Raw genomic sequence first — 15,259 nt, 5'->3', positions numbered from 1 at the left:
ACTGGGAGGCGAAGAACCACTTTTGCTTTCGGCCTACTGGCGTGTGGACGTGTGTATCATCGCTCTCTGCCCGCTTCATCGTCGTTTGCTTTCGCATGGTTGTGTTTTCTTTTTCTGTTTATATAGTGAAAGTGAATTGTAAGTACAATCATTTCAACTTTGTTTTTCTTTTATTCAACTGTGAATTAAAGAGTTATGGATTCACCACGCCCTCCGATTATCCAGAGACTGTACCCCGGAACTGAAGGGCGTAAGTGCGGGAAATTCCGCAGTTTCCCGGAAATTGATCCCCATGTTTTGTGTGCTCGGTGTCGGGGGCGCGAATGCTCTCGCACCGAGCCTTATAATGTATGTGAGAATTGGTCGGAGGTGCAGTGGAGCTTGTACGAGGGCAGGAAGAAGCGAAGGCCTGCAAAGGAGTCATCGGAAAGCTCTCCCGCGACTCCTTTGGTGACGGACACTTCGTCGTCTTTCCTGCCCCCTGCTCAGCTCCCACGTATGGCACTTTCCCCTTCGGGGCGGGTATCCAGGTCCTTCTCCTCACCCGATCTATTGAGTGTGGAGGAGGGCGCTCGGTACCCCGACGTCCAGCTGTACTCGGGGTCTTCTGTTCGTTCGGGGTGTGCCTCATCCCCCCTCACGTGGGTAGAAACCCCCCCTACTAACCCGACCGTTGCTTCCACAGGTGCTTCTGCTGCGAGGGACGACCTTGGTCAGGTGTGGGCGTCTTTGGGCTTGCAGGGCATGCCCAGTGTCCAGGGGCTGCTCTACCATTTAGCTGGGTCTGCTGCGGTCACGCATGCTACGGTGACCACTACTACCACTACCCTGTCAACTCCAGGGTACGCCGTTCCCCCTCACCTGGTGTACTCCCCACATGCTGTGTCTGTGTCGCCTACCACCTCAGTGCAGGGTCCGATCGCCGTACCGAGAGGGGGCGTGCCGCCGCCCGGGTTTGCCGTGCTGCCTCGGCCCGACTTCCGCTGTCCCAAGAGCTCGCCCATGGACCTGCCGCCAATCCCCAGGATGTCGCTGACGTTGGCTCAACCTCCTGTGATGCCGCTACTGACTGCCGTACCTGCTCAGATGTTGCCGACTGTTCCTGCCGTTCCCGATGTGCCTGCCGTTCCTGAGATGTCCTCACCTGCCGATGTCGTTCCTGCGCGTGGCGTTGCTGTTCCAGATGTTGGTCTATCCGGACAGGTGCGTCCGGGCCCTGTTGCTTCGGCAACAGCAGCCCCGGCTCCGCCCTGGATGGTAGATTTAACATCTGTCCTGAGGAAGCTGACGAAAAAGAAGAGGAAGAAGAGGAAGGTGTCGTCGTCGTCTTCGTCGTCTGCCGCCTTTCCCCCTTCGACTTCTAAGGCTTCACAGCCGAAGAAGAAGAAGGTTGCCTCCTCCCCTCCTAAGAAGTCTCCTTCGGGAGCTTCTCAGGGCCCGTCTCACTCCGGTGTGATGGGGGGTTCTTCCGCTGGTCCTCCTGCTCCTTCGGGAGCGGGGCCCGTCTCTTCTTCCGCAAGGAAGAAGACTACGGGGACCAGAGGGGTACCGGCTAATACCGGTACTTCCTCGCCTGGTGTCAGAGGCTCTGCCGCTGCATCAGGATCTGTCTTGGCCTCTTGTTCGCGAGAGGTACCGAGTGTACGGTCGCCTACCGGTGACCGTACAGCCAAGAACCAGACGTCAGAGCTCGCTCGGCGTCAGGTTCACGGCAAGGAGTGGAAGGCTGGTGACAGCCGCTCAGGCAACTCTCACCAGGCCAGCTATCGCTCTCGCGGCGACCAGCTGGCTACCCTGGTTGACGTGACGGTCTCTGACCGGCCACGGGCCGAGGCTGGGAAGAGGTCCCCCCGATCGCCAGCGCCAGCAGTGTGACGCGCCGTGAGGACAAGCACCGGTCTCACCGTGACAGTGGTCTCTGTAGGTAGCCCGACCGTCGCTCCCACAGGGAATGTACGGGTACGGCAACCAGCAGCAGCTCCTCTGACACATGAGATCGGGGCCGCTGTGCTCGGTCCAGCCATTCTCCTCAGGGAGACGTCTTGACTAGGCCTGCAGCTCGATCGCCACCGCGGGTTGGCGATCACCTGCAGCCCTCCAAGCCCACTGGTTCTGCCAGTGAGCGAGGGGGGAGCGACAGGTCTGCCTCTTCCGTACCTTCAACCTCCTCGGGTTAGACCGGAAGGAGCGAGGTATTGCGGAGTGATCGTGAGGGGTGCGCCCCGCACGATCCCATCACGACGCCGTACGTGCCAGGCACGGTCCTCAGACCGACCAGGACGTACGCGCAAGTGACAGGAGGAGACCGAGAGGGGTCTGTCGCCATTCCCCCTCTTGAAGGGGGAGGGTCTCGGGAGGTGCTCCTGTTCGAGGGACTGGACAGTCCTACTCCTCAGGATGCAGTGACTCCCGAGATCCAGAGGAACTTTGCCGAGGTTATTGCGCTGATTCGTCAGCACAACGACCTCGGGGAAGGGTTGTCGCTCCCACCTTCAGAGCCCACGTCCCGGTTCGAATCGTTTTGGGGCCTGAAGAGGGAACCCAAACCGACGGTGGGGTTGCCGCGATCGGAGCTTGCCGATTCTGTCTTGAACCAGGTTGAGTCTCTCATCTCCGGACTAGAAGGCTCTCCCAGGTCAAGCAGATCGAACAAGCTGCTTCCACCTCCTCTACTGCGACAGCGGCGTTTTTATGTGCCGTCAGAAGATCCAATGTCACCCAAACAGGTAAACCCAGAGTTAGCCAGGCTAACGCCGGGTGTGTCTCTGCAGCAGCTCCTGTCTGAGAACCTCTGGTTCTAGCAGCAAGAGGCACTGGGCCTGGAACCTACCGCTATGGCAGCTTTCCAGGCCATCTCCTGGTTAGACCTGTGGTCTCTCACAGTGTCTAAGGTCGCAGCCAACTCTAGGGGAATCTCCCCCGAAAAAGACTCGGCTTTCAGGAGACTCTGTCAGTCTGGAGGAAGAGCCATCTCCTTCCTCACCCACCAGACGGCAAACCTTTGGGCCAACCTGGTACTTCGCCGTAGGGACGCAGTCCTTACCCGGGTATCCAGGGCAGCTGGGCGTGAGGAGGCGTTGGGACTTCGAAATGGACCAGTACGGAGTTCCTCCTCTCTCTTCCCAGGAGAGATGGTGGATGCTGCGGTGGACAGACAGTGCACTGACGACAGTGACCGTCTTGTTCACCGGGCAGTTTCGAAGGCTTCTGGGCAGCCTCGAACTGCGGCCAAGCCCAAGAGCTCGGCTAGCGCTTCCTCGGCTGCTAAAACGATAGCGGTGGACAGACGGCGCACTGACGACAGTGACCGTCTTGTTCACCAGGCAGTTTCGAAGGCTTCTGGGCAGCCTCGAACTGCGGCCAAGCCCAAGAGTTCGGCTAGCGCTTCCTCGGCTGCTAAGACGATAGCTTCGTCGAAGCCCCAAGGAAAGACTCTGTCTTCTTCGACTTCTGCCAAGGGGGGCCGTAACCAGCCCTCCTCCCAGCCATCCTTTTTGCGTGGAGGGTCAGGGAAGAAGTCGAAGAAAGGGGGGAAACGCTAGGGACGGCGTTCCCCCTCACCTGATGCCGGAAGTTGGGGGGGTGCCTGGCGAGCCATTGGGCAACTTGGCAACGCTACGGTGCCGAGACCTGGATAGTAGATGTCCTTCGGGAGGGACATCTATTACCCTTCGAATCTCTGCCACCCCTCACCTCCAACCCGGTCCAACTGCAGACTTACGTTCCAGGTTCATCGAAGGACGTGGCGCTACGACAGGAGATCGAGTCCATGCTGAGCAAACGAGCTGTAGAGATCGTCACGGATCAGTCACCGGGCTTCTACACCGTCTTTTCCTGGTGGAAAAGTCTACGGGGGGCTGGCGCCCGGTGATAGATCTCTCTCCCCTGAACCGATTCGTTCGCCAGACTCGGTTCACGATGGAGACGGCACGTTCCGTGCTCGACTCCATCAGGGAGAACGATTTCATGCTTTCAGTGGATCTGAAGGACGCGTATTTTCAAATACCCGTCCATCAATCCTCCAGAAAGTACCTCCGCTTCATCCGCGATGGGAGGACAAGTGTACCAATTCAGGGCACTTTGCTTCGGTCTCTCAACCGCCCCACAGGTGTTCACGCGAGTGTTCACTCTGGTGTCTGCTTGGGCCCATTCGCACGGGATACGTCTTCTGAGGTATCTCAACGATTGGCTAGTCCTGGCGAGCTCCCGCTCGCAGTTGCTGCAGGACAGGGATCGACTACTGGAGTTTTGCCGCGATCTGGGGATCATGGTGAACTTCGAGAAGTCCGATCTCGAACCCAAGCAGAGGATGAAGTACCTGGGTATGCTGATTGACACGGTAGCAGGGCGAGTTTTCCCCGCAGACTCGCGGATCAGCAGATTCAGGGAGGCAGCCAACTAGTTCTTGTCTCAGCAGGAACTGGCAGCTCAGCGATGGCACGTCGTGATCGGCCACCTGTTGTCACTCGAGAAGTTAGTCCCTCACGGGCGTCTTCACCTGCGGTCTCTTCAGTGGAAACTAAAGGAGAGTTGGTCACAGGCGACAGATCCACCATACTTCCCCGTTTCCCTCACGCTGGAGGTAAGGCAGGACCTAGCCTGGTGGCTTGATGACAGGAACCTCTTAAGAGTGCCTCTACGCACTCTCCCCCCAGAGATGCTGCTGTTCTCAGACGCATCGACCGAGGGATGGGGTGCACACCTGGAGGAGTTGCTGACTTCGGGAGTGTGGGACGATTGCGACAAGCACCTTCATATCAATGTCCTGGAGTTCAAGGCAGCGTTTCTCGCTCTCCAAGAGTTCCAGGACCGCTTGGTGGGATAGTCAGTGGTGTTGATGTGCGACAACACCACGGTAGTGGCTTACGTTAACAAAAAGGGGGGCCTAGTGTCTCTCCCATTGTACCAGTTGACACGGCAGGTGCACGAGTGGGCCGAGGCTCACTCAATAGAGCTGTCAGCACGCTACATTCCAGGGAAGAGGAATGTAGTAGCAGACAAGCTCAGCCGTCGGGATCAGGTGATAGGAACCGAATGGTCCCTACACCAGGACGTGGCAGAAAGGCTCTTCGACCTGTGGGGGCGACCAGTTGTGGATCTGTTCACCACCCGGCACAACAGGAAACTTCAGGTTTTCTTTTCAGCTCCGTGCCAGGAAACGCCCATGGGCAGCTGGCAGGAGGACGCTCTTCAACACCCGTGGGATCCAACCTTTGTCTTCGTTTAGTTTGTTTACCCCCCGCCTTTGTTTCCCCCGTTCAGCCTGATTCGCAAGGTGATCAGTCGAGTGCTGACCACCCCAAATCTCAGGATGATCCTGGTGGCTTCCAAATGGCCCCAGGCCATTTGGTATCCGGACCTGCTGGCTCTTCTCGCAAGAGAACCGAGAGAGATTCCCCACTGGCACAACCTTCTCGCCCAGACACACGTAGAATGGTACCACCGAGCAGTCCATTCCCTACAACTTCACGGCTGGCTGTTATCCACCATCTCTTGCGAACGAGAGGCTTTTCTCGTAGCGCAGCAACAGAGATGGCTGGAAACGTCCGTCAGTCCTCTGCAGCTGTGTACCAGGGGAAGTGGGCCGTCTTCTGTGGTTGGTGTCGTAGAAGGGGTCTATCTCCTCTCAGAGCCACTCTTCAGCAGGTAGCGGATTTCCTCGTATTTCTTCGCCGAGAGAAGCTCCTCTCAGTCCCCACAGTGAAAGAATATAGAGCCGCCCTGGCACTAGTCCTGAAACTGAGAAAATTGGACATTTCGAACTCGTTCGAGATCTCCTTGCTTATGAGGAGCTTCGAAAGGCCTTGCCCACTCAGGGAACTCAGGCCCCCTGAGTGGGATGTGACTCTCGTCCTTAGGAGTTTGACTCGAAGACCCTTCGAGCCACTCCGAGAGTCGTCAGACAGGGATCTGACCCTCAAGACCCTCTTCTTGCTGGCCCTGGCATCGGCGAAGAGAGTAAGGGAACTTCATGGTCTATCCTTCGACGTACGACACTCCAGGGGATGGGGATCTGTGACGCTCAATTTCATCCCGAACTTCGTTGCAAAGACTCAGAAACCGTCGATCCCTGACGACAGGTTCGAGTCTTTCACAATCCCCTCCCTAATGGACTTCACTGATAATAATGCGGATGAGATGCTGCTTTGTCCTGTGAGGGCACTACGGCGCTACCTGAAGAGAACTCGACACCTCAGGCCTGAGTGTCGACGCCTCTTCGTTAGCACCAGGGTAACCAAGAAAGAAGTATCCAAGAACACTCTTTCTTTCTGGCTGCTTGAGGTGATCAGGAGAGCGTATGAAGCTGATGGTAGTGACGACATCCGTACACTCCGTCCAAGAGCCCAAGAAGTCAGGAGCATTGGTCCTTCCCTTGCGTTCCGCAAGAACTTCTCCGTGGCGCAGGTCCTGAAGGCAGGGGTCTGGGCCAACCAGACTACCTTCACCTCCTTCTACCTTCGGGATATTGCCCACAGGTCCTTGGATACCTTTTCCTTGGGACCCGTGGTGGCTGCTCAACACGTGTAGCTAACCCAGACCCTCGCAGGCTGAAACAGCATCAAGTCCTGGTGTGATTGTGAGAGTGGATGCGTGAATGAGAGTGTGACTGGCTTCTCTTCCCATCTTTCTCTTCTCCTCTACCTGTGGGCAGAGGGTTACGGTCGTCACTACGCTGGATGAGGACGAGATGCAGGTAAGCTATATGACAGAGCCCCATCCTATCCCTTTCATTAGGGATAGGAGCAGAATATCCACCACTTCCTCCTACAAGGGGGGGGGGGAAGTGGATGCCAACAAGAGACAAACCTAAACTTTATGTTGCCTCTTGCAAACAGGAACTTGTTCTTGCTTGCTGGTACGAAGAGATACGCTTGCCTCTCTCTTAGTACTTGGTCCAGAGGTCTGACCATTGATCCTGCGGTGCACACCCCGATCAATCGGACAGAGGCTTGGATCCCTCCCTCGCTCTTACGACCAGGGAGGCATTCCAAGGTTGGGCGAACACCAGTCTGTTCACCAAAAAGACTCAGATTCCTCCCACCAAGAAGTGAGTCTTCCTATTGTAAAAGGACCGAAAGGTTTGTATTCCGTGTCGGAACAAATGACAATTTGTCCAAAATTGCATTTTTCCTAACTATATGAGGTCCTTTTACACATAGCCCCACCTCATGCCACCCCTCACTCTGCAGTTTTTGCTTGGGCCTAAAGCAAAAGTGATTCTTCGCCTCCCAGTCGCACGGCACGCGCACTGTCGGACAAGCAGTTAACTACCGAACCCTTTGTTTGAAAGCTTACGACCTATCCAGCTGCCACTAGTAACCTTCCTATAGTAAAAGGACCTAAGGTTTGTATAGTTAGGAAAAATGCAATTTTGGACAAATTGTCATTTTTGGTTGTGGTGTTGTGGTTCTTGGTTTTTGTCTTGTGGTTGTTAGTGTTCCAGTGACCTCGACCAGCAGACAGCACAGGATAGCCCTGGAGTATCTGGAGTTGGGTAAGTACATGTGTTTGTGTTTTTTTTCTGTGTGTAGGTATAGTTCAATTGTCCTGCTATAATCTGAAGTGTAAAGAGGAAAGTATGATTGAGGTGAGTTTGGCAGCTGGATTGATTAGGTTTATGTGGGGGGGGATTTACCCGCTTGTTTTTTAAAGCTTGTGATCCCTCTACAGCTCAACGAGAAAGCCTATGCTTGCAAGGGAAACTGGATAGCCTTTAGTCATGAAGACACAGGGAATGTACTGCCTGAGGAACCCCTCCTGTGTTGCTGACACCGAAGGTTGGGTCAGGGAAGAACTCCTCTCGGTACCTGGGAAGCAGAGCTACAGGTTGGGTAAAAGGCAAAGTCTTCCATCATTCAATTTTAAGGTTTGGGTGAACAGTGTCTATTGAACACCTTGCAAATTAGAAAAATATGGAGAGAAGACGAAAACTGGAAAGTTTTTCCCCAAAAAGTCATCTTGAGTCATTGTAGTGGTCCATGGGTCAGGTGCAATGGTGCAGAGGACCCACAGGCTTCTGTTGTACCAGGCAGTGAACAGAAAGATGATGGGGAGTCTTCCAAGACAGATCTCTGTCTGATGATTTTGCAAGAGTGTGTGCAAAGCATGAGACAGGAACCCTAAATGAGAGTCAAATACTACCCAGAGACCTGGGCATTCCCTGTGATGGTAAGACAGAGAGAAGTTTCTCATCAGTACTTAAATCTCGACGGAGGAGAAACAATACTATGACGAGCAATCTCTCAGTGAAGGATTGAGGAAAGAAGCACTCTACCCTATCACTCGAATCCAGAGACTGAGTTGGTGCCAATACATTTTATCCAGAAATGTGTTTGGCTGATAGAGCTAACAAATGCACTACAGTTACACTCGAACACCTGCATGTTAGCTGAAACAGGAGAGAAATGAGACTCCTCTTATTTGGTGATAAATGCCACTACATACTCTGGTGGCGTTGCTCAACAACACCACTGGGTGCCTCAAAACCAAATCCTGAAACTCTTGGGAGGCCCCCAAAGGCTACCTTGAATCTCAGGATATTATAAGAAGGTACTTATCATCTGGTAGCATATCTTGAAAACAACAGTCCTACAGGTATGAGCCTATCATACTCGGTCGGTACATCTGAAAATAGAAGCATGTCACAAGGAGAATATGCAGGCCAAACCCAGAAGATAGCAGGTGTTTCTCTTGAAGGAAGGATACCTACTACCTGGTCTCAGCTATGTTGTATTATGAAGTCCAGACTATACAGACAACCCTCCTTCCAAGCACCAGCAGTAGCACACCTGTTACGAGAGAAGGAGGCTTGGTATTTTCATGATTGTCCTACAAAGCCTGAGACTTCTTAGGGATCAAGGAGGAGCTGGTCCGACCCTAAGGTCGGGCCAAGCAAATACAGATACCTGAGGGCTTGGCCATTGCCCGGAGGACAAGGCAGATGCCCTGGCACATTCCTTGCCATTTGTAAGGGTCGAGCAGGACTTTGGGACTTACAAAACTAGAGATCTGAATTAGGACAATGTCCCTTTTCTTAGCACCAGAATTGCCCACAAGTTGCTGGCTAGTGCTGGGTAGGGAAGAAACACCCCCATCCCAACCCCACCTGGTCTCCAGAAGGTGGAGTCCTCTCTAGGAATGATTGACTCTGAGAAGACAAAGGCTTCAAGGAGTGAAGGATCACAGATATCATAAGAGATATCATAGGAGACTGCTTAGAGGGAAACCATAACAGTATCATCCCGGCTCACTGTCTTATGTTGCAAGCAAGAAAAGATACCCTTCATGGCAAAGAGAAACAGCCTGAGACCTGAGTCCAGGCAAAGCAGAGACAGGGCAACCTGTGTTACGGACTCCGAGATCTCAGAGACAATGTTAAGGTGTCGAAATATCCTGGTTAAAGGTCGACACAATGTTACGGCCTCTGAGAGAGGTCCACTTCAGGTTCGATATAAATAAGTAAAAAAAAATATATATTCAACACAAACCGTTGAAACTGGGGATACGAATATAGAAAGAAACACTAATACAACAAAGGTTTATTACAAGCTTACTAACAAAGGTAAATGCAGAATGTATCTCCATATTTACATAAAACGATAGAATCTTACACTGCAGAACTGGGGAACAGTGGACACAATCAAATACTGCGGGCCAGTTTTTAGTGACTCGAAGCAGTGGCTTCACAAAATAGGGGAAACGCGAAAGCGGACGTCCTCTTGACTCCGTATTGCAGGAACTAGTCTAATCGTAAGGCAGGAAATCCCCCCTTTTCTTCTCCGAAGTCTGTTCAACGTAGAGACAACTCGGCCGTCCACACCTGAAGACGACTAGACCAATATCCAACCAACTCTCGAACAACTCTTCTTTTGACTGATACTTCGTCGGTTCCTCCGTCTCTAGTCTCTCTCTGACGATCACTGCTGCTGATCTCTCACTGATATCTTGATCTGTGGCTCTGTGACTAACTGGTGATCTCTCTCTTTTACGACCTCTTCCTTCTACGATCACTGCTCTCCAAAGTTCGTTCGTCGTATTTATACGGCACTCTGGGGGTGGAGCCTACGGCGAACGTCACCGACTCCAGGGATTTCTAGAACTTCTTAGATGAATCTAGACGAGGTATTGCATCAGAAATCGCGGCGTTTCTCACTTCCCGACAAGATCCATAACACTCCTGCCGATTCTAGAACAGCCGCAAGGAAAAGACGCCTACAACACGGGCGCGAAAACCTCCTTACTGCCGAACTTTTCGAAAATGCGTTCTCCTTTCCTTTATCTTCCTTTGCTATGAAGCAATTACCATCACAATCTGCATTCAGCACAGGACCTCTCCGAGGTAAAAAAGAATCGCTCCTGTCGTGGCAGCAGAGGGGAATAGAGCTTGACTGGGCATCTCAAAACTGAATGAAATCCTTGTTCTGAGGATAGGTATTCATCTAGTCGAGAACACCCTCACAAACAAGGAATGCAGTAACCCTAAGAAAACCTTGTCTCTCCTGAAAGAGAAAGGGCCTCGAGCAGTGAGGATTATTCACAGGGGAAGCTACAGTCCTATCTCCCAAGATCAATGTGCACAAAGATCTCTGGTGATTAAAAATCGAGGATATTCGTATCCCAAAGAAAACACTCCCAGGTTTTCTGGGGTGTGAAACTCCTGATCATCTCTCCTTGAAAGGAGATTCAACAGGACCCAAGGAAACTTTCCTTGACTACTTTAGTGTATGACGAGACAATCTGAGAATTAAAACGCCAAGTCGCCACCTCAAGCACCTTGGCGACAGAGACATTCTACATAAAAGCTACTGATGTAGCAACTGCTCTAATACTGTGTGCTCTCAGCGCTGGTCTTCACAGGCAGCCGAACCGCCAGTTTTAACAATAAGATCTCAGAGGAAAAAGGATACACTATTCTTTGACGTAGGTCCCTTGACACGTTTTCGGGAGTGAAACAACAGATACGGGGACGACCCTGAATGTCCCTTCATTGCGAGAAATAGCATGAGAACACCCCTAACAGGGCAAAGAACTAATTTCCTCAACAAATTACTGTCAAAGTCGACCTGCGACTTCAGAGCGAAAAGACCTGGGAATGGGATTATCAGACGATTCAGTCTTTGCGACAAATTCGGGAAGGTATGACAAAATCATGTCTTGTCCAGATCTGGCAACCAGAAAATAGTGCTTGCCAGCAAGACAAGGAAAAATGTCTTAGAAGAGAGGTCCCTAAAATCGGCCATATTCAGAGGCAGAGGGAACCTTAAGGCTTGAAGGACTTTATTAACGTCCCATGTCGAAGGAGAACACTGCGGACTGGGTTGAGATGGGAAAAAAGAACGAATTGAGTCTCTAATGACATGAGAAGAGATTTCAGGGATCCTTGCTTTAAAAACATACGAATGCATCGACCTATATCCCTCAGTGCATGAAGGTGACAGGCCCCTGTCATGATATAAATGAATTAAAATCTCCACTATATTTGGTAAGGAAGTTCTTGAAATTGAATGCCCTTGAGACCTACACCAATGTCTGAAAACCGACCATTTACCCTGATAATTTACTCTAGATGATTGCCGTCTGGCAAGAGCCAACTGTCGAGCCACTCTGGAGGAGAACCCTTCGTGCTTGGAGAATCTCTTGACAGTCTCCGGGCATGAAGATGAAGCATGTGGAGCCTCTGATGGAACCGATGAAAATGAGGTTGTCTGAGAAGATCTGGTCTCTCTGTCAGACGAATGGGAGGCTCCACCAGTGCTTCCAGTAGGTCAGGAAACCACTCCTTCTGTGGAGAGAAGGGGACGATCAAGGTGAGATCCAGATGCTTGGTTGCCCTCCTTTGTTGAGGACTGCCCTCACCAGAGTAAACAGAGGAAATGCATATGCTTGAAGGCCCTCCCAGTCCTGCAAAAGAGAATCTGTCCTGGCACTCTGAGGAGTCTGGTAAGGGGGGAAGAAGATCTGGCACTGAAAATTCAGTGAGGTGTCAAACAGATTGACTGTGACAGGCCACTCCTTTCTGAGGCTGTCGAAGACTTCCTGGCATAGTATCCATTCCGACCCTTGAACTTCGTTCGGTCTCGACAATGCATCTGTTAAGACATGTGATGGCCAGGATAAACTGAGGGACCAACGTAATCCTCCTGTCTTCTGCCCAACACAGGATTGATCGGGCTTCTTGAGTGAGAAGGTTCGACTGTGTGCCACCTTGGTTTCTCAAGTACGAGACTGCTGTGGTGTTGTCGACGAAGATCACTACAACTGACTCCAACAGTTGAGCCAGAAATGAAAGAAGGCCTATGTACACTGCCCTTAGTGCCCTCCAATTTATTGACATGATCCTCTCTTCCTCTGACAGCTTCAGAGCCCAGGTGTGGGCCCCAACCTTGATCCAAGGCGTCTGATCAAAACATTAGGTCCGGCAGAACTGAAAGAAGAGAGATGTCCCTGACTTGAGGCAGTGAACTTGCATCCACCAACAGAGATCCTTCCGACATTGTGGAGAGGAGGTGACTATCGTGTCCTCGGACATGAAATCCCATCACCGGCGAAGTGACGACTGAAGGGACCTCATTCTGAGACTACCTCCGGGAACCAGTTGGATGAGGGATGACATATGGTACAGGAGGGTCCTCCAAAGAGAAACTGGCTGCATTACGGAGGACAGAAATTCTTCGGCCAGACTTAGAAGCCTGTCTATCCATTTCTGAGAGGGAGAAGCCCTCAAAATCTGGGAATTCAAAACAATCCCCAGATAAGTCATGATAAGTCATGGACTTGTCGAAGTTGACACGAATGCCCAACTCAATAAAAAGAGACAGAACTATCTCCCTCGACCGGAGACATTTCTTCTAGAGGGTGGGCTGACTAGCAAATCGTCCAGATACCGAAGCATCCTTACATTTAACCAGTAGGCTGGGCGGGAGGACCGCATGGCGATTGCCAACACACGGTGATGATCGAGCAGCAGGTCTGGACAAGCGGTCTCATTTGCAGAGAAGCACTGGACCGAGGAAGATAGTGTCAGTCTCGTGCATCAGGGGAGCTGCTACGAGCGCTCTTACCCTGCCTACCAGCAGATCCAGTAGGCTGGGAGGACTGCAGGCAATCACCAACCCACGGCGGCGATCGAGCTGCAGGTCTGGAGCAGCAGTCTCCTTGCGGAGAAGCGCTGGACTGAGGATGGTAGCATTGGTCTTGGGCGTCAGGGGAGCTGCTACCAGTCGTGCGAGCCGTCCGGTCCCAGTGGGAGCGATGGCCGGGTGACTGGTAGTGTCCACTAATGCAGTGAGAGTGAGCACCGTCCTCTCGACGTGCCTTGGTACCAGTGGTGACCGGGGGGACCTCTTCCCAGCCTCACCACGTGAACAGTGGTAGGAACGTCACGTCAACCCTGGGTACCGGATGATCACTGTGCGAGCAATCGCCGGTCTGGCGAGAGTCACCTGAGCGACTCTTACCATCCTCCCGCTCCGTGCCTGGGTCCTGACAGTGAGCATACTCAGCAGTCTGGACCTTGGCCACGCGGTCACCCATAGGTGACCGTACACTCGGTGACGCGAGCGAGCGAGCAGCAGAGATGGTTCCCGGTCCGGAGGTGGAACCTCTGGAGCCGGGAGGAGGTACCAGCGGTGGCTGGTACCTCCACGGTCCCTGTCTTCTTCCCTGAGGAAGGAGAGACGGGCCCCGTTCCCGGAGGAACGGAAGGACCAGCGGAAGACCCACCTGTCTCACCGGAGCATGACAGACCCTTAGAAGTCCCTGTGCGAGACTTCTTGGGGGCGGGGGCAAGCAACTTCTTCATCCTCGGTTGGGGGGCCTTGGAAGTTAAAGGGGAAGAGGCGGCAGAAGACAATGACGAAGACGATGACGACACCTTCCACATCTTCTTCACCAACTTCCTCAGGAAGGTTCTCCTATCCAGGAAGGGGCTGTGGCAGCTGCCGAAGCAGCAGGCCCCAGGACGGCCTGGGAAAGAGGACCTGACGGAGCAGCAGTGGAGAGAACGCTTCCTCGAGGAGGGTTACAAAATTCTCACACAGGCAGACAAAGCGTCTGCCACCACCAAGACTGTTCGGTCGCGCGAACGAGACCGTCATCTGGGTGGGGCTGAGCGTGCACTTGACAGGAGACAGCCGATACTCGTCCAAGTCGTCGTCGAGGCCGAAACTTCTCAAGAGGGCTGGATGGGCAGCCACCACTGGTCTCTGCGTGCATGGTCCAGCGGGAACGTCACGTCAACCCTGGGTACCCGACGATCGCTGCATGAGCCATCGCCGGTCTGCCGTGAGTCACTTGAGCGACTCTTACCATCCTTCCGCTCCGTGCCTGGGTCCTGACAGTGAGAGTACTCAGCAGTCTGGACCTTGGTTGCACGGTCACCCGTAGGTGACCGTACACTCAGTGATTCTCACGAGCGAGCGACCGAGACGGTTCCTGGTCTGGAGGTGGAAGCTCTGGAGCTGGGAGAGGAGGTTCCAGCCACCGCTGGAACCTCCTCCCGGTCTTCTTCTTCTCTGAGGAAGGAGAGACGGGCCCCATTCCCGGAGGAACGGGAGGACCAGCGGAAGACCCACCTGTCTCACTGGAGTGAGACAGACCCTTAGAAGTCCTGTGACGAGACTTCTTAGGGGGGAACACCACCTTCTCATCTACGGCAAAGAGCCTTAGAAGTCGAAGGGGTGGAGACATGAACATATGATGATCTCGATGAGGAGGATGACGACACTTGATGAGCTCTCTTCTTCTTCGATACCTCCAAAATCTGCTAGACTTCTACCACAGGAATAGATAAACTTCACAGGGCAGCAGTGAAAGCTTCCTCCAGTGACATAACTCCAGGGTAGTAGTGGTAAATGAATATGATTACCAGCAGGGGATCAGTACACACTCTTGAGGATCGGTATCACAACATGCTACGAGTCACAGGTACAAGCAATACGAAGAGCTATCCAATACTGCTGTAAACACAATCACCACTGTTAGTCTGTAAAATAAAGAAAATGATTAAAGTGATAAGGATACTCCACTCGCATCCAAGAACACCACCCTCCGAAGTGAGAGGAGATCCCCCAAACACCAACACTCTTCTACCTTCATCCGATAGTAAGTGAAAGGATAAAGAAGAAGAGAAATTACCATAAAAACAAAACAAGGACAAACCTCTGAAGTTACCCTCGGTAATTCCCAAGCATAAGCGTAATTTTCGGATGAATACATGTCTCATTACAGGATCTAAAGGCTATCACAAAAAGTGGATTTG

At 52.6% G+C, this 15,259-nt stretch overlaps 2 protein-coding genes across 2 annotated transcripts in view; one reads left to right on the top strand and one right to left on the bottom strand.

Annotated features, from left to right (window-relative positions):
• The window catches only part of LOC135204712 (zinc finger protein OZF-like), a 489,243-nt gene that overhangs the window by 20,023 nt on the left and 453,961 nt on the right, over positions 1-15,259 (bottom strand). The gene's annotated exons all lie outside the window — the stretch shown is intronic.
• Positions 1-15,259, top strand: part of LOC135204527 (zinc finger protein 239-like) — a 181,900-nt gene that overhangs the window by 127,350 nt on the left and 39,291 nt on the right. The window lies entirely within an intron of this gene.

This window comes from Macrobrachium nipponense, chromosome 47 (assembly GCF_015104395.2).
Source record: "Macrobrachium nipponense isolate FS-2020 chromosome 47, ASM1510439v2, whole genome shotgun sequence".
Taxonomy (NCBI): Eukaryota; Metazoa; Arthropoda; class Malacostraca; order Decapoda; family Palaemonidae; genus Macrobrachium; species Macrobrachium nipponense.
The sequence above is the reverse complement of the archived record's forward strand: the minus strand, read 5'-3'. Positions and strand labels throughout refer to the sequence as shown.